At 44.2% G+C, this 27,971-nt stretch overlaps 2 protein-coding genes across 11 annotated transcripts in view; one reads left to right on the forward strand and one right to left on the reverse strand.

Annotated features, from left to right (window-relative positions):
- LOC130274049 (ethanolaminephosphotransferase 1-like) overlaps positions 1–25,874 on the reverse strand; it is a 400,414-nt gene extending 374,540 nt beyond the window's left edge. For both annotated transcript variants that reach the window (XM_056521863.1, XM_056521850.1), the window contains exon 1: positions 25,766–25,874. The gene's annotated coding sequence lies outside the window, so the exon portion shown is untranslated. The remainder of the gene's footprint in view (positions 1–25,765) is intronic.
- The window catches only part of SPIDR (scaffold protein involved in DNA repair), a 1,058,688-nt gene that overhangs the window by 140,105 nt on the left and 890,612 nt on the right, over positions 1–27,971 (forward strand). The gene's annotated exons all lie outside the window — the stretch shown is intronic.

Raw genomic sequence — 27,971 nt, forward strand, 5'->3', positions numbered from 1 at the left:
AGGGAAACCGCAACTGCGGTCTTATAATGATGGCTTCTGCGCTCCCTGTGGAGGCCCTCGTTGTTTATGTTGTGGTTTAAAGAATCTACTACTTCTTTCCTTTCTTCTATTACTCAAGTATCATATAAGATTGAAGAGAAAGTTACATGTAATACGACATTTGCAATATATCTATTAACATGTAGCTGTGATCTCCAATACGTGGGCCGCACTGTACAAACAGTGCGGTCCCGTATGAGTAAACACCTTTGGAATATTAAACACAAATATCTACTACACAGTGTTTCAAAACATTTTACTTTCAAGCATAATAACAATTTAAACTTTTTAAAATTTATAATTCTTGAAACTATCCCATCAGATTGTGTTAATAGATACCAACGTCTCATTAACCGTGAATCCTATTGGATCCACAAATTCGTTACATTGGTCCGAATGGCCTTAATGAGACCATAGAGAATGTCAAATAATTATTCCCCCCCCCCTTTTTATATATATATATATATATATATATATATATATATATATATATATATACTTTCTTATTTCTCAGCTAACGACTCCACCACTTTATTAATTATGAGAATTCAATCTTCATTTTTCATATATTGGTTCATTAGTTACATATATATTTTTTTGTAGAAAAATATATAATATAAAAATATCTAAGTTTTCTTTCCCCCCTCCCTGACATCATAAGTCCCGTTCTCTACTCTTTTCTGGGATAAATTTCTCGGGTATTGCCCGTTCAGACTGCTGAGATTAATCAGTTACTCCTGGATATATATCTACATCGTCAGTCTCCTTTTTAGGTAGATTATATAACATTTTTAGTAAGTGGTTTCTTATTATATACATTATTATACATATTTTTCATTTTATTTTCTATAATATATCTCTTCCCTGTCTTATGATGGGAATTTTTTATAATCACAGGTTCAAATACACACCGTGCGGCTTTGTACCTCTCACCTCTCACTAAGGTGGGACGGGGGAGGTGCGGTTTTGTACCTCTCACCTCTCACTAAGGTGGGACGGGAGATGTGGAGGATCGATACGGTCCATGTTCAAATGACTTGTTTGCTCCTGGGCACAATATACGTTATGCGATATCGCACCCCTTAGGCCCAGTTGCACTTACTTTTACAGCGGGAGGTGACTCATGTAATACGATGACTTGCAGTCTGTGATTCCAATTGGTCACAAATTAATTTGTTTATTAAGAGAATATTATTGAATGTTTTTTCTTGTTTTTAAGGCTGTATATTTGCTAATGTTGTAATGTTGTATATTTTTATTATATGTACAAATTTTTTTGTTTCCTTTTAATATGAAAAAATTTTGTATTTTGTTAATCTCACCAAGTCAGGCATAATACCTGTGTGTATATAAGCCCCTTCCGGCGAAGTGATTGCTATGCCTGATGAAACGCGTCGCATTGGATTAAAGCTGTTTGTTATCTACCTGGCTTCACTGGTCCCGTTCTTGGTCAGCGCCTGTATTCCTGCACCCCTGAAGCTTTCGCCCTCAAAAAAATAAAGGGAACACTGAGATAACACATCCTAGATCTGAATGAATTAACTAATCATATGAAATACTTTAGTCCCTGCATAGTTGAATGTGCTGACAACAAAATCACACAAAAATTATCAATGGAAATCAAATTTATCAACCCATGGAGGTCTGGATATGGAGTCACGCTCAAAATCAAAGTGGAAAACCACACTACAGGCTGATCCACTATTCATGTAATGTCCTTAAAACAAGTCAAAATGAGGCTCAGTAGTGTGTGTGGCCTCCACGTGCCCGTATGACCTTCCTACAATGCCTGGGCATGCTCCTTATAAGGTGACCTCCTTATGGTCTCCTAAAGCATCCGCCAACTCCTGGACAGTCTGTGGTGGATGGAGCAAGACATGATGTCCCAGATGTGCTCAATCGAACTCAGGTCTGGGGAACTGGCGGGCCTGTCCATAGCATCAATGCCTTCCTCTTGCAGGAACTGCTGACACACTCCAGCCACATGAGGTCTAGCATTGTCTTACATTAGGAGAAACCCAGGACCAACAGCACCAGCATATGGTCTCACAAGGGGTCTGAGGATCTAACCTCTGTACCTAATGGCAGACAGGCTACCTCTGGCAAGCACATGGAGGGCTGTGCAGCCCCCCAAATAAATGCCACCCCACACCATTACTGATTACCGCCAAACCGGTCATGCTGGAGGATGTTGCAGGCAGAAGAACATTCTCTGCAACATCTCCAGACTCTTTCACGTCTGTCACATGTGCTCAGTGTGAACCTGCTTTCATCTGTGAAGAGAACAGGGTTCCAGTGGCGAATTTGCCAATCTTGGTGTTCTCTGGCAAATGCCAAACGTCCTGTAAGCACAACCCCCACCTGTGGATGTCTGGCCCTCATGGCACCCTCATGGAGTCTGTTTCTGACCATTTGAGTGGACACATGCACATTTGTGGCCTGCTGGAGGTCATTTTGCAGGGCACTGGCAGTGCTCCTCCTGCTTGTGCTTGTACAAAAGCGGAGGTAGCGGTCCTGAAGCTGGGTTGTTGCCCTCCTAAGGCCTCCTCCACATCTCCTGATGTACAAGCCTGTCTCCTGGTAGCGCCTCCATGCTCTGGACACTATGCTGACAGACACAGCAAATCTTCTTGCAACAGCTCGCATTGATGTGCCATCCTGGATGAGTTGCACTACCTGAGCCACTCGTGTGGGTTGTAGACTCCGTCTCATGCTACCACTAGGGTGAAAGCACTGCCAGCATTCAAAAGTGACCAAAACATCTGCCAGGAGGCATAGGAACTGAGAAGTGGTCTGTGGTCATCACCTGCAGAACCACTGCTTTGTTGGGGGTGTCTTACTAATTGCCTATAATTTCCATTGAGCAGTGTATATATATATATATATATATATATATATATATATATATATATATATATATATATATATATAAATAATAATGTTTAGCATTAAACCTTGGTTTAAAAAATAGCTCTCATGACACCTTCCCTCTATGACCTGTACCCATGGAGCCCTCGAACTCAAGATAGGTGTGGGTCCCGCATTCTTTGGGAGTACCCCTTTAACCCCTTAAGGACTCAGCCCATTTTGGCCTTGACTCAGACAATTTAATTTTTACGTTTTCATTTTTTCCTCCTCGCCTTCTAAAAATCATCCACAGACTGGTATGAGGGCTTGTTTTTTGCATGACCAGTTGTCCTTTGTAATGACATAACTCATTATATCATAAAATGTATGGCGCTACCAAAAAACACTATTTTTGTGGGGAAATTAAAAAGAAAAACGCAATTTTGCTAATTTTGGAAGGTTTCGTTTTCATGCCGTACAATTTATGGTAAAAATGACGTGTGTTCTTTATTCTGAGGGTCAATACGATTAAAATGATACCCATTATTACATACTTTTCTATTACTGTTGTGCTTAAAAAAAATCACAAACTTTTTAACCAAATTAGTACGTATATAATCCCTTTATTTTGATGACCTCTAACTTTTTTTTATTTTTTTCCGTATAAGCGGCGGTATGGGGGCTCATTTTTTGCGCCATGATCTGTACTTTTTTTTGATACCACATTTGCATATAAAAAACTTTTAAGATTTTTTATAATTTTTTTTTTATAAAATGTATTAAAAAAGTAGCAATTTTGGCCTTTTTTATTTTTATTCGTTCACGCCGTTCACCGTACTGGATCATTAACATATTTTTTTAATAGTTCGGACATTTATGCACGCGGCGATACTAAATATGTCTATAAAATAAATTTTTTACGCTTTTTGGGGGTAAAATAGGAAAAAACTGATGTTTTACTTTTTTATTGGGGGAGGGAATTTTCCCCTTTTTTTTTTTACTTTTACTTTTACATTTTTTTACATTTTTTTTTTTACACTTGAATAGTCCCCATAGGGGACTATTCATAGCAATACCATGATTGCTAATACTGGTCTGTTCTATGTATAGAACATAGAACAGATCAGTGTTATCGGTCATCTTCTGCTCTGGTCTGCTCGATCTCAGACCAGAGCAGGAGACGCCGGGAGCCGGACAGAGGCAGGTGAGGGGACCTCCGTGCGGCGTTCTGAATGATCGGATCCCCGCAGCAGCGCTGCGGGCGATCCGATCATTCATTCAAATCGTGCACTGCCGCAGATGCCGGGATCTGTATTGATCCCGGCACCTGAGGGGTTAATGGCGGACAGCCGTGAGATCGCGGGCGTCGGCCATTGCCGGCGGGTCCCTGGCTGCGATCAGCAGCCGGGATCAGCCGCGCATGACACGGGCATCGCTCCGATGCCCGCGGTTATGCACAGGACGTAAATGTACGTCCTGTGTCCTTAAGGGGTTAAGGTGTGCAATAAAGATTCTGTCATATTTGATGGGAAGATCAACACAGCATGCATTGCTGTTCTGCCTGTCAAAGTTACGGACACAATAATGCGACCCGACAGATCCTAGTGTAACTCATTGGGGTCTGTCAGGAGCTGCTGGTGTTTATCATGTAATAAATCCATCGGAGCTCAAATTCAGTGTTTGTGCTCCTGTGACGGAACAGAAAAACAGAATTTACAATGCAAATGTAAACACGGCCGTGAGATCGCGGGCGTCGGTATGTCAGTCAGAGACATTCATTATAAATCATGAGACTTTAAAGAACATGTCCTGGACATTTGTCATATCTTGTTTCAATATAAATGGCAACAAAACGTGTCCCAGACACGGTATTCATACATGAGTCCCCTCTGCATACTGCTGCCTACCTCCTGGATCTTCAGCAGTGTGAATTAAAGTATCACCCATATCTGAATTTTCCCCTTTTATCTTTAGTTTGCTGCCTTTGAAGCTAAGCGAGTCATTTTCTCATATGTCTGTGAGCCTACTTGAAGAATGGACCCATGTAGTTTCAAACACTGATTGGTCACATTTAATATAAGAAAGTGCTTTCCTGAGGTCAATGATGAGGACATCTGCATGGCATGTGTAGAACATTTCTTCTTTGTAAGGGACCAGAGTTCACTAAAGCTTACTGTGCCAATGAAAGGAGCTACATGCAGGAAAATATACAAATTTCTTCATGTTTCTGTTACCAGTTAATGTTTTCTGTGCTTAGGTGTATTAATGTTTCCTTACAGACTTTAGAACACAGAAAAAAGTTCCTATCACTTACACACATTCTGTACTTTCTGTTCTTTAATTATGGTTATATAAGCATTTTCAGATGTGTATTGTGACACACACAGGACCAACATGACTACCAAATTGAATCTTAAACATGATTGTCTGCTAGAAGTATGCATGTTATACCAAAACAGGGGTTGAAGGGGTTATCACATGAATCATTTTCATACCAAATGGCCTGATGGCTGTTAATAGCTGTTTAAAATTAATTTACAGTATTTAGCATAAAAATTACCTTTTTGTCATCTTTTGCTTCCATGTGTCCCCCTTAAATGCTGCTGCTAATTTGTGTAAGCTGTGCTGCTGTTTGTGGACCATGAACAGAATAAGCCTCATAGAAACATAGAATGTGTCGGCAGATAAGAACCATTTGGCCCATCTAGTCTGCCCAATAATCTGAATACTATGAATAGTCCCAGGCCCTATCTTATATGAAGGATAGCCTTATGCTTATCCCATGCATGTTTAAACTCCTTCACTGTATTTGCAGCGACCACTTCTGCAGGAAGGCTATTCCATGCATCCACTACTCTCTCAGTAAAGTAATACTCCCTGATATTACTTTTAAACCTTTGCCCCTCTAATTTAAAACAATGTCCTCTTGTGGTAGTTTTTCTTCTTTTAAATATGCTCTCCTCCTTTTACCATGTTGATTCCCTTTATGTATTTAAAAGTCTCTCTCATATCCCCTCTGTCTCTTCTTTCTTCCAAGCTAAACATGTTAAGGTCCTTTAACCTTTCCTGGTACGTTTTATCCTGCAATCCATGTACTAGTTTAGTAGCTCTTCTTTGAACTCTCTCTAGAGTATCTATATCCTTGTGGAGATACGGCCTCCAGTACTGCGCACAATACTCCAATTGAGGTCTCACCAGTGTTCTGTACAGCGGCATGAACACTTCTCTCTTTCTACTGCTTATACCTCTCCCTATATATACATCCAAGCATTCTGCTAGCATTTCCTTCTGCTCTATTACATTGTCTTCCTACCTTTAAGTCTTCTGAAATAATTACTCTTAAATCCCTCTCCTCAGATACTGAGGTCAGGGCTGTGTCAAATAATCTATATTCTGCATGAGGGTTTTTACGCCCCAGGTGCATTATCTTGCACTTATCCACATTAAATTTCAGTTGCCAGAGTTCTGACCATTCTTCTAGTTTGCCTAAATCCTTTTCCATTTGGCGGATCCCTCCAGGAACATCAACCCTGTTACATATCTTTGTGTCATCAGCAAAAAGACATACCTTACCATCGAGACCTTCTGTAATATCGCTAATGAAGATATTAAACAATATTGGTCCCAGTACAGATCCCTGAGGTATCCCACTGGTGACAAGACCTTGCTCTGAATATTCTCCATTGACTACAACCCTCTGTTGTCTGTTAATCAGCCACTGCCTAATCCACTCAACAATATTGGAGTCCAAGCTCAATGACTGTAGTTTATTGATAAGTCTTCTATGTGAGACAGTGTCAAAAGCCTTACTAAAATCTAGATATGCGATGTCTACTGCCCCTCCGCCATCTATTATTTTAGTCACCCAGTCAAAAAAATCAATACGATTTGTTTGACATGATCTCCCTGAAGTAAACCCATGTTGTTTTTCATCTTGCAAGCCATGGGATTTTAGATGTTCCACAATCCTATACTTTAGTAGGGTTTCCATTAATTTCCCCACTATTGATGTCAGACTTGCTGGCCTATAGTTGCTTGATTCCTCCTTACTACCTTTCTTGTGAATGGGCACAACATTTGCTAATTTCCAATCTTCCGGGACGGCTCCTGTTACCATTGATTGGTTAAATAAATCTGCTAATGGTTTTGCTAGCTCACCACTAAACACTTTTAATAATTTTGGGTGTATCCCATCAGGCCCCTGTGATTTATTTGTCTTCACTTTAGAAAGCAAACGTAGAACCTCTTCCTCTGTAAAGACACATGCATCAAATGATTCCTTAGTTTTTCCCTCTCCCTGCCTGGCTACTGATAATGTAGTTCTCTTTTACTTTGTCTACCTTTACAATCCTTTCATGCTGAGAATTTGTCATGGGGAGGACAGAGGGACCACAAAGATTAAACGACCAGGTGGCAAACAAGACAACAAGGGAACGAAAACCAAGAAGAGTAGGAAAGAAAAGAGCTAAGTAAGAAAATAGAAGGAATTAACAAAAGCTAGGTCATGGAGGCTGCCGATCTGAGTAACGATCCCAAGGCTCCAAGATTGATAGAAACAAAGGGATGGTATTAAGGGAAGCCGTAAGAAATTCGATAGATCGGATCTCATTTTCGCAAGCCAGTAAGTGTAACTCAGAGGGAGGAAGGATCCGTCTCCAATGTTTATTGATAAGAACTTTAGCAGCAAGGACCACGTGCATAAACAACCTAAACGTTTTTACTTTTTTTAGAGCCCTACAAGACAGATGAAAGAGATTGGTCAAAGGGTCAAGCGGGACCTGCACACCAAGTACTGCATGAAGGAATGGCTTAACCATATTGCAGTAGGGCACTATAAGAGGGCAGGACCAGAAAATGTGAAAAGTAGAGCTCAAACCCACTCCACAATGCCAGCATTGAGGAGGAATGCCTGTGTTAAATTTGTTCAATAGAACTGGTGTGTGGTACCATCCCATTAACATTTTAAACTGCATCTCTTTATAAGCTGTACAAATAGAGGCCTTGGAGGCCCGCTCCCAGATTATCCGCCAATGGGGGAGCTTGAGGGAAGCATAGAGGTCTTCTTCCCAGCGGGCCATGTATCTGTGCGACTGTGAAGGACAGTCAGAGGGGGAAAGCAAGACAGAGTAGAGGGCCCACCACGGCACAGCTGTTCAAAACTCGTAGGAAGTGAGACGAAGCGACCTCTGTTTAGAGGACAGATAATGGCGAAGCTGCACATATTGCAACTCTTCAGACGAAGGGAGCGCCCTCCAAGAAGATAATTGAGCAAAGGAGAGAAGAGAGCGAGTAACTGGGTCTACCACATCTGCCCAGCAAAACAAACCCCTGGAGCCCCACTCCCAAACCATACCCGAAGATAAGCCAGGTGGTAAGTCAGGATAATAAGGAAAGGATTGGAGAGGGGAAAAGGAAGAGAAGAGCCTAAACCTCCTAGAACAATAATCCCACATATAATGGGAAAAGGACATTGGAACCAGAAGAGGACCTAGAGAAGTGGGGGAGGGAGTAGAAGACCAGAGAAGGGCATTAGGGTGAATGGGGGCTAGCCATAACTTCTACAGCTCCACCCACCCAGCAACGGACATAGGGAGACGGTGACGCTTGGCATCCCATATAAAGCGGGAAATAGCCGATTGAAAGGAACGAAAAGCTGCTAACAGGACACCAACTGGTAGGGTTTCAAAAAAGTACAGTAACTTAGGGAGAATGGTCATTTTGTCAGCCGCAATGCGTCCGAAAAATGAAATGTATTGGGACCTCCATTTCTCCATGAGTAACTGCAAGTCGCGAAAAAGCGCAGAAAAGTGGGTGGGGTAAAGCGTGGAATAGCCGGAGGAAAGTAACACACCCAGATATTTAATGGAAGTGTCAGACCACTTAAAAGAGTAAACAGTCCGGAGGGGAGCAGCTAAAGGTGGGAGGAAGATTCAAAGGTAAAGCCTCAGATTTAGAGAGGTTAACTTTATACCCGGAGAATACCCCAAAAGAATGGAGAATTTTGTAGAGGTTAGGGAGAGAGAACAAAAGGTTAGTAAGAGTGAGAAGAACATCGCCCGCAAACAAGCAGATCTTGAATTCCCTGTCATTCAGGGTAACACCAAAAACATCTGGATCCCCCCTGGATCATCACAGTTAGAGGTTCTATACATAAGGCAAAGATCAGGGGGGATAATGGGCACCCCTGCCTAGTGCTTTTAGACAGGGGAAAAGTCAGAGAAAAGCATGGGGAAGTTTAAGAGAAGCAGTGGGAGAGGAGTAGAGACCCAACAAAGCTTTGAGGGGCCCGGACCCCAGTGTCCAAATACAACAAGCCCCTACAGGGCTCATGTAGGCGCAACGTCTCCATTGCCCTGACCGGCCCTTTTTTAGTTTTTTCTTTTGTACCTTTGTTTAAGAACAAGCGCATATCCAAGAGTCCAGAAGACTCTATAATGCAGGACGGTGGACCACAAAAAGACATTCTTCTCTAAAGTAATGTTTTCTGAAATAAAGAAGCAGAGTTCATCCATCTCCGTATTATTTTTGACAGTTTTAATTAAAAAATCACACAGAACAAGCGTTCAATGGTGTAATGGTTATTATTCTGGAAAATTCAAGTTTATTACTGAGAAAATTATCATAAAATTTGAAAAAAACAGTACCCAAGAGGGTTTAATAACCCCATACATTGCACCATAAATGTTGAAATTTTAATTAAGCATGTATGTATCTATTTCACAAATCGTAAAATTAAAGGCCCAAGCCCAGAAGCATCATGAAGGCAAGTAGTTCCTTAAAGACACAGGAGCAGTTAGGAGTAAGCATCAGCAGTACCAAAGAGTCTTTCATAACCCCTTACATTGCACGATCAATCACGAGATCGAGAAATAACAGATGTGTGATGCCCCCAGATGTCCGGGGCTGCACGCGCGCTACACTGAACGGACCAGCGTGTGTCTATCCTTCACCGACAAGTGCGGGTAACCCACTCAACCCCGTTCGTGATAGGGGATTGCAATTATTTGCCATGAAAGAAGAATTCCAACTAAGTGCGGGTCATAAGCTCGGGTTCATTAAGTCCCTGGCCTTTGTACACACCGCCTGTCTCTACTACCGATTGGATGGTTATTGAGGTGCTCGGATCGGCCCCGGCGGGGTAGGAGACGGCCCCGGCAGAGCGCCGAGAATTTAAAGATCATTGTTGAAATTAGCATTACGCATGTATTAGCTACTGCTAAACTTCCAAAAATTAAAGGCCCAAAGCAAGAAGCATCAGTGAGGCAAGAAGTTCCTGAAAGACACAGGATGAGTCAGGAGCAAGCATTCGCAGTACCCAAGAGGGCTTCATAACCCCTTCACTAAAGATCAATGTTGAAATTTGCATTAAGCATGTATTTTGCTACTGCTAAACATCCAAAAATTAAAGGGCCAAGACCCGAAGCATCTGTGAGGCAAGTAGTTCCTGAAAGACACCGGATGAGCCAGGATTAAGCATTCGCAGTACCCAAGAGGGTTTCATAACCCCTTACATGTAAAGATCAATGTTGAAATTTGCATTAAACATGTATTTAGCTACTACTAAACATCCAAAAATTAAAGGCCCAAGACCAGAAGCGTCAGTGAGACAAGTAGTTCCTGAAAGACACAGGATGAGCCAGGAGCAGGCATTCGCAGTACCAAAAAGGGTTTCATAAACCTAATTGATAACCCAAGAGGATTTCATAACCATAATTGGGAAGTGTTGGTGTAGCAGCATGGCCAATCTACTCTGAGACATCTGGCATTGGTGGCTGGAAATCCTGGCTGATCCATCCCTGATTCGTCTTGACAAACGTCAGTCTTTCCACATTTTTAGTGGACAGACCAGTTCACTGGGGTGACTATGGCCCTGGCCGCAAGAAACACCCGCTCTGATGGCACACTACTGGCCGGGCAGGACAGCTTTTCCAGGGCAAACTCTGCTAGTTGCGGCCATAAATCAAGTTTGGCTGCCCAGAAGTCCAGCGGATCTTCAATGTATGTTGGCATGGCCATGTCAAGGTATGCCACCACCTGCTGGTTCAGGTCCTGCTCCATATCTACCTCCTGCTGATGAGTTGCTTCACTATGCGGATGAAGAAAGCTACTCATCAGCGACTGTAGACTCTGATGATTGAGCTGGTACTGCTCCTGCCACCCCTCCCCTCCCCAGCAGTCATGGCAGTGGAAGGTGAGCGCAGAGGGCCCCCCCCGAGTCAGACCTACGAGTGGATGGACCATGTGGCCGATAGGCATCGGCCAACTGACTACGTAGGATCTCTCTGTAGTAGGTCAGTTTGTCCTCCCTCTCAGTGGGTGTAAAAAAGGCCCCCATTCTGGGACGGTAGCGAGGGTCCAATAAGGTGGAGATCCAGAAGTAATCCCGCTGACGAATTTTGACAATTCGGGGGTCACTTCGCAAGTAACTGAGCATGCATCGTGCCATTTGCGCCAGTGACTCGGAGGGATTACCTGCCTCCATCTCCACTGCATACTGCCATGGTGTGTCTGGGTCCTCTGTCTCACCTTCCTCATAACCCTCCAGCTCCTCTGGCTGCTCCTGCCCCACCTCTCCTGTCCGATGACTAGAAACACGGGCCAACAAGAAAAAATGGCAACACACGCAATTATAACTGCCCAAAGACTTCTTTTATATATATATTCAGGAGATTAATACAACTCACAAGAAAAAATGATATTCACCCAAGTGCACAATAATATTTTAGCAGTGTCCAGCCGGAGATTTCATTAGCTCGCCAGGTTCTCAATCCTTGTATGGCCTGTGTCCATTAGTACGGCCATCTCCTACACCCGAGGGTGTGTAAGTTAATGCATTACTTGCATTAACTTACACACCCTCGGGTGTAGGAGATGGCCGTACTAATGGACACAGGTCATACAAGGATTGAGAACCTGGCGAGCAAATGAAATCTCCGGCTGGACACTGCTGAAATATTATGGTGCACTTGGGTGAATATCATTTTTTCTTGTGAGATGTATTAATCTCCTGAATATATATATTAAAGAAGTCTTTGAGCAGTTATAATTGCGTGTGTTGCCATTTTTTCTTGTTGGACACATTTTTTCTAAGTTCAGAGCGCTCCTGTGTAACCACGCTAATCCCATGCACGTGGCCCCCGACCATTATTCTTAAGACTAGAAACACCGGCCATCTCATCCAACCTAAACTGTGCTCATCCTCCTCCTCCAGTTCAGCCCCCACAGGGCTCATGTAGCCTTGAGATGTAGGTGCAACGTCTCCATTGCCGTGACCAGCCATGGTTTCAATCATTTGTTGAAGGAAATGTAGGAGTGGAATTACGTCGTTCATGGCGTAATCCAGGTGACCTACAAATAATATGGCTTCCTCAAAGGGCTTCAGCAAATGGCAGGTGTCACGTATGAGCTGCCACTGGTTCACATTGAAGTTACACAGGGGAGTACTCCTATCTGCTTGGATCATCAAGAAATTGGTGATGGCTTTTCTTTGTTCGTATAGTCTGTCCAACATATGGAGGGTGGAATTCCAACGTGTGGCAACGTCACAAATAAGACTATGTTGTGGGATAACGTTCTCACGCTGCAGCTCAAGGAAGGTGTTCTTGGCGGTGTAAGAGTGGCTGAAGTGCATGCACAGTTTCCTTGCCATTTTCAGGATGTTTTGCAAATGGGGTGAAGACTTGAGGAAGTGCTTGACAATCAGATTCAACACGTGTGCCATGCAGGGCGCATGTTTCACACTTCCTTATCGCAGCGCGGACACAATCTTCTTCCCGTTGTCGGTCACCATGTTTCCCATTTCCAGATTTTGTGGAGTAAGCCATACTTGGATTTCTTTACGAATGAACTTTAGCAGTTCCTCCCCTGTGTGACTCCGTTCGCCAAGGCAAACCATGTGAAGAACAGCTTGACACCGCCATGCCCTACACACATGGTACGATGAAGGGCCATCGAGATTTGGACGTGCAGTGGAGGAAGAGGACACGACGGAGGATGAGGAGGCGGCACCGCACACTGGAACAGGACCAACTGTCTGAGAGCGTGGAGCAGGAAGCGGTGTGACCTGTCCAAGTTGCTGTTGTGGCTGTGCAGGAACCACATTTACCCAGTGGGACGTAAAAGACAATTATTGTCCCTGCCCGTAATTACAGCTCCACACGTCGGCACTGCCGTGCACTTTTGAACACACCAACAGGCTCAAGGACTGGCCCAGCTTCTCTTGTACAAACTTATGCAGGGCTGGTACTGCCTTCTTCGCAAAGAAATGACGGCTTGGGACTCTCCACCTCGGCTCGGCACAAGCCATTAATTCTCTGAAATGTGCAGAGTCCACCACTTGAAAAGGGAGGGACTGCAGCACCAGCAACTTGGACAGGAGCACATTCAACTTCTGCGCCGTTGGATGAGTGGGCGCATACTGTTGTCTCTTGGACATGGCTTTGCCGATGGATTGTTGGTGGAATGGCTGACTAAAAGCGGGAGAAGCAGGAGCGACAGAAGGAGGGTTTTACACACAGCTCCCTTCAGCTGAGGTGGTGGAGCCTTGGCTGGATGAAGGAGGAAGCGGATGGCCACTGGGTGATGCAGCAGGCTGGACCACTACATTGGAGCCACGGTTCTCCCAGGCCGCTTTATGGTGGCGAAGCATGTGTTGACGCAGGGCCGTGGTGCCGACATTGGGACCCTGGCCACGCTTCACCTTCTGCCGACATATCTTGCATGTGGCTACGTGAACCTCCTCCGGATGCCTGATGAAAAACTGCCACACCACCGAGTAGTTGCTCTTCCCACCTACAGTCCGCACTAATTGACTGCTACTGGCGCCATCTCCAGAAACCCCTGTTCCACTGCCTCCTGGAAAGGTAGGCTGCCACGAAGCAGATGGTCTCCCCAGGGCACGTTTGGTTCCAGAATTTCCACTTCTGCCACCACGCTGACTGCCAACCGAGCTACCACCTTGCTTCCTCAAGGGCAAACTGCAACTCTATTCTCCTGATGATGATGAAGCCCCTTCGGCACCCGGCTCCCAATTGCGATCGGCTTCATCATCAACAGGTGTGTGCACGTCACTGATGTCCTCATCAGGTTCCCCAACAGTGTCTGCTTCAGGACCCTGAACCCTTGCAACACCGCCTCCCACGTCACTCTCGGCATCACTACTTGGCCACCTAGCGGAGCAAGCGGCGCATGTCTCCTCCCCTTCTTGGCTGGGCAGTAGCTGCTGACTGTCCTCTATTAGATAGTCCTCAGTGAATAGTGGAGCTGAACCCACAGCATAAGATACTTCTCTAGGAGAGGGAACAGCATAGGACAAAGGCAATGGGAGGACAGGGACTGCTCCTGGGCAATGCCAACTGAGGGTTGTGTCTGAGGAACCCACCGACTGTTGACTGGGGGTGTCAGATGTCACTTGTGATAATGTGGATGAGCGTGTTAACCAATCGACGACGGCAGATGGGTTGCTGGTCGAGACACGACTGCTGGCTGATAACGGGAGCTCAGGCCTCTCGCTGCGACTCCTGCTGCCACTCGCCCCTAGTCTGCTGCCAACTCTGCCTGAAGTATTTAGGCCTCTGCCACTCCTCTGTGCACGTCCTGGCACTTCTCTGCCTGACATACCTAGTGCGTATATGAGGGTATTACATTACGCTACACTACTCTTTAAACAGTATTTGTCTAGAACAGCAGCAGGTGATTACTTATGGCTGTCCTTTCACAGTATGTAGCCCCTTGACAGATTAACAGGTACAAAATGGTACAATACTTGAATGTACGTATGCGGTATGCACTGATGAGGGCAGTAATATGCACAACTATACGCAGAAAAAACTCAGTATTTTTGTAAAACACCAGCCGGTGAATACTATTGTTTGGACTTTCACAGTATGTAGCCCCTTGACAGATTAACAGGTAAAAAAAATGGTACAATACTTGGATGTACGTATGCGGTATGCACTGATGAGGGCAATAATATGCGCAACAATACGCAGAAAAAATAAGTGTTTTTTAAAAACACCAGCAGGTGATTACTTTTGCCAGGAGTCAGTACTTGACAAATGCACTACAGTCCGCTAAAAAATAACGTATTTGTGAACAGCAGCACCCAACATTGCAGCACCACACAAAAAAAATACAGGGATTAAACCCTAAATTGCACTCTGTCACACAATTCTGAGCAGCAGATGATTTGTGGAGCAAAAAAACACTGAATTGCGCTGACAAATGAGGAGATTCTTCATAAAGTTCAGGCAGCTTGTTGATGTGTATGAGGCAGATAACAGCTATCTGCCCCTCTCTGCTACAATGCTCAATAACGTGAATAGGAGGTTTAGATATCAATGATCCTTCTCGGTGAGAACCGCAAAGCACTCTGCACTCGTGTCTTTCCCCAATGCTGATGTGACTAGCAGTTGCAGTGGTACGCTGTGGTATAAGCTATTCACACACACGCAGTCCCGTCCTCTCTATCTGAGTGCATAGATGAAATGAAGAGAGGCAAGATGGCTGCCGATTTATATAGGGCTGTGACATCACAGGGGTCAATGAACACTGATAGGCTGCATCTCACATGTGATTCAGGGTCATCCCGCCTACCTTCTTTCCCATCGCTGTTTCCCGCCCTCCCATAATCCCTCACTCACATTTGCTTCTGCCATTTTAGGTCTCCAATAGCCTGGAACGCTGTAAAATGGAGTTTAATGAAGCGATTCACGCTATACAATCGATGCGATATTCACATTCTTTGCAAATCGAATTTTTCATGAAATTCGTAACAAATTCGGGTCTGCCAGCTTCGGTTCGCTCATCTCTAATCATATCTATCATATCTATCAGATCCATTACCGCCTCGTGTTGTCACCACCCTGTTGACAAGGAATAAAACCAACTTGGTCTTTATGTACAATGGTGGGAATAAAAAAACATAAGCGGTTAGCCAGGACTTTAGAGAACAATTTTAAGTCTGAGTTAAGGAGGCCAATGGGCCTTTAGCTAGAGCAATCATGAGGGTCTTTCCCTGGCTTAGTAATCAAAGAGTGTAAAATTAACTGCGGGATCCCCCCCCCCCCCCCCCCAAGAAAGAGTTAAAAAAAAAAAAAGGGACAAGCCTGGGAAGAAGGAGAGAAGAAAAAGTCTTGTAATACAGATAAGTGAAACCATCTGGACCAGGAAAGTTCCCTGCAGGAGAAGGGTCTTATGGACCTCAGAGAGCTCATCAAGCGTGACAGGAGCATTCAAAGCCTTTCGGTTAGTCGCTAAAACATTCGGAAAGAATCACGCTCTTCCGGGTCGGATGGCAACTGAGACGGAAGGGAGTAGAGCTTAGAGTAATCATGGAAAAGACGGGCGATAGTTTCCCAATGATAGTGTAGAACACCAGAGGAGTCCTTCAGAGCAGAGGGGCCCTTGGAGGCAACCTGGTCTCACAAACATCTGGCCAACATAGTATGGCCCTTCTTATAAAAACATTGCTTAGCGTAAAGAAGCTGGCGTTCAACTTTACGAAGGGCTAGATCCCCAAATTGAGTCCGATCAGCTACCAGGCGCCTCAGCACCAGAAAGGAGGGGGAAGATAAAAGGGTTTCCAAGCTAGCAATCTGTCGACAAAGCTTGCGGGAACGAGCCAAGGCATTGTGCTTCAAGCGGGAGCCCAGAGCAATGCAATGACCCCTAACAACTGATTTATGAGCTTCCTAAAGTACTGCCTGAGAGGCTACAGAGCCCTCATTGTTAGCAAATTAATCAACAAGGCAAGCCTGGATCAATTCCCAGGAGGGAAAAGATTTCAGGAAAGAGTCATTAAGGCGCCAATGGCAGTGGCGAGGAGAGGAAGTAAAGGGAGCAAAAGAGAGGAGGACAGGACTATGATCAGACAAGGAGATGGGATCTATCGAGGCATCAGATAGCATGCAAACCATAGGGAGATTACCAACAAATTAGTCAATACGAGTGTGAAGCTTATGAGGATGGTAATAAAAGGAGAAAGAGCAATCCGTGGGGTGGTTTATTCACCAGAGGTAGTAAAGGGACGCGGAGCAGATCAGGCGCTGAAAAAATCGCAGAGAGACGAAGCTGCGCAGGGGGTGGCACACTAGCAACACTTGAATGACGGTCCATAAAAGGAGAAGAATTAAGGTTAAAACCACCCCTGAGTAGCCATGCAGAAAGGGCGATATTTATTTTATCGGGAGAGTACCCGTCTCAGGAAGGGAATTTGGGAGGCATTGGGCACATATATGTTGCAAAGAAGCAGCTGCTTACCCCCCAGGGAGCCCACAATTATGACATAATGCCCCATTGGATATGCATAAGAGGAGGAAACCTGAAGAGGGCAGGACCTAGAGACCAAAATAGCTACCCCTGCAACTTTTATAGAATAGAAGGATGCAGCACTCCCAATTAGTGTTGAAAAAAAACTTGTAGTTTATTCCATGATGCAGACAACGTTTCGGCGATCTCTCACCGCCATTTTCAAGTGCACCCCTGCAACTTTGCTATCCGAAAAAGCCACAAAAGTCTGGTGGTACAAGTGATGAAGAAATTGAAATGAGCCTGTCTTGTCAAAGTGCCTCTCCTGAAGGTAAACAATGTTGGCACACAGCGATACCAACTCCTGCTGCAGCAGTCGCCGCTTAGGGGGGGGGCAGTTGAGACCCTTGACGTTCAAGGAGACGCACTTAGCCATGAGAGAGCGCAGGAGAGAGAAAAAGCAAATAAAGTAGTGTACTCACTCAGGAGGGCATAGGGGGCTTCCAGAGTCAGGAGGAGCAGAAGCTTTAGAAGAGTCCAAGGCGGCAACCATCTAGATCTGAAAAAAAACAGAATAAGGCAAGGGGGCCAGAAAGAAAGAACAATACAACGAACAAACAAGAGAGGAAGACGAAAGACAGAGACAAACATAGGGAAGGACAAAACCACAGGTGAACCATTGACCCGACAGCCAAAGAAGAGACAAAGAGACCGGAGAAAAGAGGGAAATAAAAGAACACGTTAGAAAAAGAGCCACCGAAACCAAATGGATCCCACCTTGAGGCCAAGGCAAGGGAAAAACCCTAAAATGAGGTGACCATACTGAAACTAAGTATTCCATATACAGGAGAAAAATAAACAAGAATACATAGCATACATTACAAATTGCAGGACGGGCCAGAGAGAACCATTAAACTATAGGGCCCACAGAAAGAAAACTAAGACATATGAGGAGTTCCAGTGAGTTCCCCAAGGAGGGTCAGAGGGAGCCCCCCCACTGTTCAGGGGAGGAAACCTTCCGACCAGCGCAAGACCACTTCCCATGAACCGGTTGCCACACTGGAGACAGGGGAGGAGGTGGAGGAATGAGGTTCCAGTCAGTCAGCTGGGGGACCGGAATATCAACGGTAGCACAGAAAGCCGGCAAGTCCCTTACAGAGCATAACACCGCAGAGTGTCCATCACGGCAGGCCTGGTGGGCGAACGAATGGAAAGACCCACCTGTAGGGAATCTGAGCGGAGCGGAAGGTAGAGACTGCAGCATCTTTCTCTTGCGCATAGTGAACCAGGAGAGATCCTGGTAGAGCTGAATAGGTGCACCGTCAATGTTCTTTAGTGACCGGGCCTTCGCCATAATCTCCTTCAGCTGAAAGTCAGAAACGCAGCAGATGACATCTCTAGGAGGACCAATAGAGGGCCTAGGGCGAAGCACCCTGTGGGCACGATCCAACTTGATACTGTGGGAAGGAGGTTCACCCAGCATAATATTGAATATAGCTTCCAGCGTGGCGTAGAGATCTTCCACATGAGTCGCCTTAAGGTGTCCAGATCCTCAACATGATTATGCAAATCACTGAGAAAGTCCAACTAGGAAGTAGGGATTGACCGATATTGATTTTTTTGGAGCCGATACCGTTAACCTGTGAACTTTCAGGCCGATAGCCGATAACTTATACCGATATTCCGTTGGCAGTATAGTTTCCCACATTAGGTTGGCAGTATAGTTCCCCACATTAGGTGCAGTATGTTTCCCCACAGACATACAGCCTCCAGCCATATACAGTGTATGGCTGGAGGCTGTATGCCTACTGCCCCACTGCAGTGCTCTGACCACCACTCCTCCGGTCCGGCCATAGCAGTAGGTCCCGGGACCGGAGGAGCGGTGGTCTGAGCACTGAAGCCGACGTGCCGCTGGTCACTTATCATGCTGGCCAGCGCGTGTCTTCCACCTCTGTGTTCTGCTCCTACGCCTCCGTTGCTATGGGTGTACGCACAGGACGTCAGTGACGTCCCGGCGTGCGCGATCTCCAGGCGGCCCCTGCGTTTTTAAACTTAACGCGGGGCCGCAGAGCATTGACGGGGGCATCCCTGTGTCCTGAAAACATCTTTCGGGACACAGGGATGTCTGGGCCGCTTATCGGTGTTATCGGTTAGATGCCGATACCTATTAACTTACAAAATCGTGAATATTGGCCGATAATATCAGCCAATCCGATAATCGGTCGATTCCTACTGGGAAGTAAGAGCAGTTTGAAGCTGAGCAATATAGATCCTAGTGGAGTCACGGGCCTCCTCCAAGCCCTCCACCCTGTCTAAAACATGCTGAAGGTCCTTTTAGAGTGATGCGATTTCCGTTCGACAGGTATCCTTAACCTCAGAGATGAGGGCCCTCAAGTCCTCTTTGATAGGGATTTGTGAGAGGAGCTGACCCCAGTTAGGGGGAAGCAACAATTCAGTGTCTTTGCAAACGTCCCAAGATGTTCTGTCAGGAGCTGATGGGGTTAGGCCACGGGACCTTGGGGATGCAGGAGGTCCCTGTGAGAGAGAAGTATGGGGGTACCCGTAGAGTGCTTGCTCCCAGACATTATCCTTTGGGGCTTGGGTACTGTAGAGGTGGGAGCAATATGGCCACCAGTTAGAGGACTAGACAGAGGAGCAGACAGGGGGCTAGGGGGAGCAGACCTGTCCTCAGGGATGGCATTGTTCCAGGAAGGTGAGGCCTGTTGAGTGCAGGTGGCACTATCACCGCTGTAAGGGGAGCTAGGGCCTTAGGATATGCAGTGAGCCTTGAACAGTGAGGCCCAAGATGGCTGCTCGGGTGTAGGCGGGGCCCGGGACTCTTTGAGGGCGAGGACAGAGGCTCCACCAGGGGTAGACAGTCAGAGGGAAGTGCGGGAATGTCACTAACCGTAGTGCGGAGGGTCCAGGTCCTGTGTGGCAGTCTGCAAGGCCACCTGTACAGCGGGGACCTCTGTAGGAGATCTGGAAAGCGGCGGCCGGGAGAGTGTGCGGCCGCGGTCTTGCAAGTCCTGCGCCGGAGAGGCCAGTGCACACTGCGGCAGGAGAGAACGCCGGGCAGCCGGAGAGCCCCCCGATGTGCGAGACTACAGAGCACTCCGCAAAGAGGCTGCACTGGCTGAGCGGGAGCGCAGGCTTCTGGTTGGGCCCAAGGAGGCAGGCGGCGATCCCAGAGCAGAGGCCGGAGCGTTCCTGAGAAAGCAGGCGATGCTCCCCGGCACGGGAGAAGATGGTCGGCAGGTGAGTTGGTGCTTCCGACATCCGCAGGCTGACCTCCCCATCAGTTAGTGGGCGGTCACCGCAGAATTAAGCTTATTTACAGCCTCAGGGAACTGGATCAAGGGGATCAGGCAGCCACCTTCCACCGCGTCAAGCCACGCCCCGAGAAGTTGTCAACATTTACGGTGCTGTCGCCAGGTAGTTCACGCCACTCCACATGCGAAACATTTGCAATAACATTCATAGCCGATTAGCAAAGTTTGGCATTTGCAAGTATGAACCTGTGTGAAACCAAATGTAAACAAACAAAAGTTTGTATTGCTTGTCCTGAACTCCATGGTCCCTTCAAACAGCTGATTCTAAATGGTGCTGAGAGCCGGACCCCTACTGCTCTACTATTGATGGCCTATTCCAACAATAGGTCATCAATTTTGATCACCCCAATAAAACATTATTTGTTTAGAATTTGGTGAATAATAACCTCTTTAAGATGGTACCAATACACAATGTGTGTGTTTTATCATAAAATGTGTGAACTATTTAGATTTTTATTTATTTTTATTTGACATTTGTGTACAGCCATCACGCCCCCTCCCATAAACATAAACCCAGCGATCTGAGCATAATGTTCAGAATGCCGGGGGTCTGCAAAGAGATCGCTGGGGGTCCCAGCAGCCGGGCCCCCGCGAACAGACATCTTATCCCCTCTCCTTGTCCCCCCTGCAAAGGGGATAAGATGTCTAGCAACGGAGTACCCCTTTAATATGCTGGCTCCTATGTACTATAAAAATAAAATAAAAAAAAAGGATTCCAATTTTGCTTGGAATAAAGCCTTTAAACCTTTTTTTTTTTACTAGAGCAATACTTGCAGAAAAGAGGAACAATTCGCACATCAGGTTCAGAACAAGATTGCCCAACAAAAGAGCACAGATGCTTCCTGTAAGAGTATAGAAAGCAATCTTACTGTACCACCAAGCCACAGATTTCACCTGACCGGAATACAGCAATGCTAGTCATTGGATTATGTTAGTTATGTCTCGTTTATCCTTTAAAAATCTGAGAAAACAGAAGATCACTGCACAATAAATGGCAAGCCATGGTTGATTGATCTTAACCGGGTATAGACGAGACTATTCATAGTGTATTTATGATAATGTCAGAGGAGATTGCTGTAACAAAGTTACCTTGTGTCTGTGGTCAATATTAGGCTTTACATGGATAGACAGATGTCTATCCATGTAAAGAGCAATACACCAAGAAAGCTGTTGGTAGCCCCTTTCTATTCAGGGAAAATATCATATTGCCATTAAAACAGCTCTGACCTGCAAAGGCATTGGCTTTACAACACCTGTGGAGGTGCCCTGTGGTATCTGGAACAAGTTGTTGGCAGATGACCATTAAAGTCCTTTAATTTTCCATGTGGAGCCTCTATGGGTTGGACTTGTTTTTCCAGCACATCCCAATCAGATTGAGAAATTTGGAAACCAAATCAGATTGAGAAATTTGGAAACCAAATCCACCCTCTGAACACTGTGGTATTCCTCAAACCATGCCTGAACAACTTTTACAGGGTTCATTATTCTGCTGAAAGAGGTCAGTAACTTAGGGGGAGTACCTTTGTCATAAAGGGGCGTACTTGATGTGCAGCAGTGTTTAGGGTAGGCGTTGTGTCAAAGTAAAATTTACATGAATTACAGGACCCAAGGTTTTGCAACAGATCTTTGCCTGTTGACTGTCTTGCCCTTTTCACGTGGTGTATTCTGGTTCCACCTTGGTAAGCGACACACGTGTTTAAAAAAAAATATATATATAATTCGTTTGACTAGACCACCACCAGCACTGCAGACTTTACCACTTTCAATGAATAGGACTGACAAGAAATCTGCAGCACAATCCACATGCATAATTTGCTGCATGTGTGCAGCAGGACCCGCTGCACAAATTAGCAGCCCAAACATGCACACTTGTCATGTTTAATTCTATTGAGTTTATGATCTCAAATCTTTTTTTTTTTTTTTTCAACTTATACTAGACTATGAGACACCTCAGCATACCAGTTAATTTGTTTGTTGTTGTGTAAGTCTCTTAGTTGGCAACTTCTTTAGGCCCTTGCCTCTATGATTCATTACCTCCACTTTAAAATATCAGGTGTTTTCATTTTCCATATTGTCCATGGTCACTGCGGTTGGGAGATTATAGGTTAGCTTAGTCACTGAGGTTATGTTACGTGTTAGTTATGGCTTTCAGATTTGTTCTATTGTTTATTCATGTGACCTACATTTGTATAAGTGATTTGATGTGAGACTTTCTGTTAGAATGATGTGTTGGTAATCTGTATTAGCCTAGATTTTTCTTATTATTGCTTCCTGGAACAAACAGCTATCCAACTGACGTAATAACATTCAGTGCCTTCCTATGTGTCTATGTCAGCACATAATTATAAAGTCCCTCTCTTGCTTATGCAAAAAACTAGGATTTTACAGACTTGGTCATTATCATTATATTTTTTCACTAATTTCGGCCCTATTAGTAGACTGAGACAATGGCGAAATAGTTGAAGGCATAAAGAAGGCAATTATTTGCTTTAATTAATTTTTTTTTATTTTTTGTTATATATCATTTTGAGTTCTTGCTTAAGGTGCATCTAAAGCAAATCTGTCATGTTAAACATATTGTCCTACATTTTAGGCAGAGTATTACACAGCAGAAGTTACAAAGCAGATTGATTTTATAGATTTTTGTGAAAAGTTTTTCTATAAACCTTAAACAGCTTTTTCCATAGCCACAATTTACCACCTAATATATAATATCCACATATCCACATAATAGGTGATAATTGTCTGATTAAAGGGGGTCCAACTGCTGGGATACCCACCAATCATGAGAACCAGGCTCTCTTTGTCCCCCATTCATATAGGAGGATATTTTTCATGGTATCTAGAGACTTTTTTTTTTTTTTTTGCTTATATCATGCGCACAAAAAGTCGCATGTGCACCTAAGCCCTGTTTTTTGTGACTTTTGTGGTAAAAGATAAAGTTGCAAACAAGCTTAGACTACATTCACACTACATTTTAGCAATACGGCTGTCTGATTCTGTGGGTACATTTTAAAACCAGATGCTTCTATATCTCCGCCGGACCCGCACTGCATCACGTTTTAAATGAGTCAGCTCATTTTTGCTCCGTGTCCATTTTTTTTTGCCAGACTGAAAACTGTGGTCTGCCGCGGTGTTTAGTCCGGCAAAAAAAACTGATACAGTGCAAAAATGAGCTGGCTGGAGTCACTATCTGACTCTGGCTGGCTCTTTCAGATGAATTGGATGTGGCTGGGATATGGCAGCGGTCAGCTTTTAAATCCCCCACTGGATACGGAGACCGTATTTCTAAATCATGAATGCACACATACCTAAGCAACTTTCAGTTTTCACTTAGCAGTACCGCAAATTTATGATGTGCGATTGTCGCATGTAGGCTGAAAAAAAGTCTCAAACCCCTTCAAAAAGTCGCAGGTCAACTCCAGGCCTGACCTGGCTTGCAAAACTACCTTTTAGTGAGCACTTGTGTTTTCCTCATGTGCTTAATATTTATCAACCTCCCCCTCCCCCTATGTTAGTATGATAAATATGTGCTCATAAGCAAAACTAAAGACAAAAAAAAAGACTTAAGAACTCGCTTACCAAAGGCAACAATAATAAATGTCCCCCGTAGTGGTTGTCGAAAATGTGCCCTGCTGCTCTGTTCAAAGTTTATGGGGTTGCCAGAGATGGCCAAGTGGATCTTTAAATGGGTAATCCGCTGCTCAGAATTTGGAACAAAATGTTCCAAATGCTTAGAGCCAGTGCCGGGCGTTCGTGACATCATAGCCCTGCCCCTCATGACGTCACAGCCTGCCCCCTCAATGCAAGTCAAGGGGAGGGGGGTGGGACGTCACGAACTCCCGGCTCTAAGCATTTGGAACATTTTGTTCCAAACGCTGAACAGCGGAGTACCTTAAGTCTTTAAGTCTAATGAGAGCATTCATTTTAACCAGCTTATTCCGAGTTATACTCAGTATTTTCCCACAGAACTATATATGTCTGTTCAGCTCCTGCTCTACAACATGCTGCAGATAGGGTAGCATGTTCAGTCCAGCAGGTTCACTTTAAATTGTTCAGTGTACTTACCAATAAGTTATAGCAGATTCCTGCAGTTGTTATGACCATGTAATGGAGATTTACAAAATTACTACAGTACATTGTATGTAAGCTGCACAGTAATATGGTTCATATGGGCAATTAAGTAAACAGTAGCACAAAAAACTAGTATAGATAATGAGTTTTTACTTAAAAAAAATAAATACTATCACAGTGTATCAGTAATTGTTTATGCTGGTCACTTATAGTTACTAATGCTTTAAATGTTATCACTTGGTCCACGGTCCACCCCCACCATTTCTATACCAAAAAACAAAAACAAATGATGGCCTTTACACCAAAGAAACATTTTATACTATAGGCTGAAGCCCCCTAGGCATCCCAAGCTTCACATCAGATTATCTAAATGTCCACAAGTATTTACCTCATTTGACTATCCAGTTTCCTACTCTTCTACTTTTTTATTGAAAGTATTTCAATGTAAAAACAAACTAACGCTTGAAATTGTAAATGTTTTCCTTACACTCCTGAATTATTTTGTTATAAAGGGGAAATACTATCAAGTATTTCCAAACAACCCATATATCTTTATTCATGCCATAGCAACACATTTCAATGCAGATGCTTTAAAAAGACGAAACACGCTGCTAGTGCACTAATATAAATTCATGGTTCTGAATCACCTCATCGTCTGTGCTTCTCTAGATCTGCTTTTTGGTTAAAACCACCATTCTGCACTGGTGAGGTCCTCATTCTCTACACAGCCTTTATTAGTGTTGTGTCTAATATGAGCAATCTCTGAGCACACCACATATACCCTGACATACAGGTATTGTACAGTATGGGCACTGCTCATGCCTTTTTTTTCAAGTGCTCATTGTGACTCTCAGGTGAATGTTTGTTGAACATGAAGGCTGTTCTTTATTTTTAGCACATTTTGCCTGCAAAACAGAGATTCCTTACAACCACCTTTTGATTTTTATCAAAAATTAGCTGTAGATATGTGATCCAAGTCAGCATGTGGGAGAGTTTATTCTGCCTGTGAAAGATAGCGTGACAGCCTCGTTCTCTGCATATTCCTTGGCTGCAACTTTAGGGCCCGGAAGTGAGTCAGTGCTTTATTTCTGACGGAAGATAGCTCTGTCTCTCTCTGTGTATCTGCAAGGTGTGCTGGAATTTTCCAGGTTTAACGTGGGAGGTTACAGGAGGATCAGGGAATGGGTGTGTGTGTGTTAGAGAAGGAGGGGGAGTTGCATTCCTACCTTCAAATTGTATTCCCAGTTCTGTTCATGCAGGTTAACTCCTTCTGTACCTTCTGTGTTCAGAAGAAACAATAGACAAATAATTGGGTCCATGTACATGTGTGTTTCTGCTCATTTTGGGTTGCTTCTTTTTTTTTGTTTTGTATTTGTTTTTTCTTAGTTATTGATATGAAAATATAGTACTCTCGCTCGAGGTTCGAGCACATAGTTGCACTAGTGCCAAGAACACTATGTTCTGTGAAGTCATTTGTGACGTTGGGTCATGGAAAGTTGCCAGACATAGTCTGGTTAATTCCAAGAAGTTTCTGTGCTAGCTCCAAAGCAGAGGAACATCAGTCTTTTTTTCACATGATAGCAGGCTTTGTTGTTCGTAAAAAAAAGTTTTTTGTTTTTTTCATGGTGCCCTTTTTTTCTTATTTTTTTCACAACTAATTCAAGAATTATGTGGAGCCTATATCTTATCTTTTTTGTGGCACTAACTTTACAACATACAGTCATTTATCCATTGACCACCCACAATGCCCTCTGTCTTATGTTATCATTTTAATGTGAACTGATAAAAGTAGATTCTTAGATCATAGCCAATGTGCACATTTTCCACTACCTGCTTCTGTTCTGTAACAGATGTTCTGTCATCAGAAAAAAATATTGTACAATGTTCGCAGCAGTCATTCAAACCTTTATATTCAACATTGTCATACAGTGGTAACCCCATTGATGTTTAGCACTTTCACTACACAGTCAATGTGGCAGAAAGCCTTTCGCCATTCATTGTATAGTGGTGGCAACAGGTAACTGCAGTTCAGCTCCCTTTCACCCTTACTGGAACTGAGCTGCAGTTACCCGGCACCACCACTATACAATGAATGGCTCAGGGCTTCCAGCCCCATACACTGTGTGCGGATGTCAGCACCCCACCAACCACAGATTGATGGCCTGTCATGTGGATAGGCCATCAATTGTTAAGTCCCAGAAAGCCCCTTTAATGATATATGTTCTTTACAGATTATTCATTACAATGTTTTTGGTGTATTATAGTTTATTGTGTGTATAAAATATAGATATATATCTGTGGAGCAGCCAATGACCTGCTAATTCCTTTACTTACTACTTACTTTTTTCAGACATTGCTATTTTTGGTGAAGATTCTGCATTGAATATCCATGCCAGTTTATGGTACAATACATGTGGGTGGGATTCCCAAAACTTCATGTAGTGAAAAAAAAAAATTAGCATTCCACTTATTTTCACCATGGTTTTTAGCTTCTGCAGAAAAAGTGGCAACACAATGATGTTTAAGGGTGCATTCCCACAGGGCGTATACGCAGCGTATTTCACGCTGCACAAAATTTACGTCAGCAGCGGGAAATGCGCTGCGAAATTCCTTGCTCACTATACACACAGGGCTTTCCGGTGGCAGCCCTAAGCGTGTAGTGAGTTTTGGAGGCGGAGCCGTGTGTCACAGTCACGCCGGCACACTGCTCCGCCTCCAAAACTCACTACACACGTAGGGCTGCCGCCGGAAAGCCCTGTGTGTATAGTGAACAATTTTGTGCAGCGTGTAATACGCTGCTTATACGCCCTGTGGGAACGCACCCTAATAGTCCAAAAGAGATAAGCACCTGGAACTAGAGGAATGGATTAAAAATTAGAAGGGCAATAGTCTGTTATAATGAGTATCCAAATTAAAGCTATAACAAAAGCCAACTTGACATCCACCCCCAAATTTCTATTTGTCTAGCTACCCTCCAATCTATACAGTTATTTCCCATATATGTTTCTGGCAGTCACATCAACCCCTGTGCACAACCCATAGCGTGTTTTCAGTCTTATCTTTACAGTTTAAGGAATCCCAAGCTAGAAAACAATTTTGGGGGTGAAGTAAATGCCTCAACTTTGGACACTATAGGATGTATTGAATACTTCATTGTAATTTCATGGTAGTTTAAAGGGGAACGCTGGTACTTTTAATCTTATCTCCTATCCTAAAGTGGACATGTTCAAATTGGACCAAATTCATGCCAAACCAAAATTCCCTCCAGGAGGAAAGAGAACCCATCTGCAGACAGCTGTTTGGGGTTTGTTGCCCCTCATCAGTCCAGAGCAGGGTGTTCACATAAAAAGATATAAAATATTTCTAAGAATGTGATGGGTACACTCACTTATGTGAGATACTGTATAAGAAGCTAAAGCACAGGAACAATGG

The sequence above is a fragment of the Hyla sarda genome, chromosome 5 (assembly GCF_029499605.1).
Source record: "Hyla sarda isolate aHylSar1 chromosome 5, aHylSar1.hap1, whole genome shotgun sequence".
Taxonomy (NCBI): domain Eukaryota; kingdom Metazoa; phylum Chordata; class Amphibia; order Anura; family Hylidae; genus Hyla; species Hyla sarda.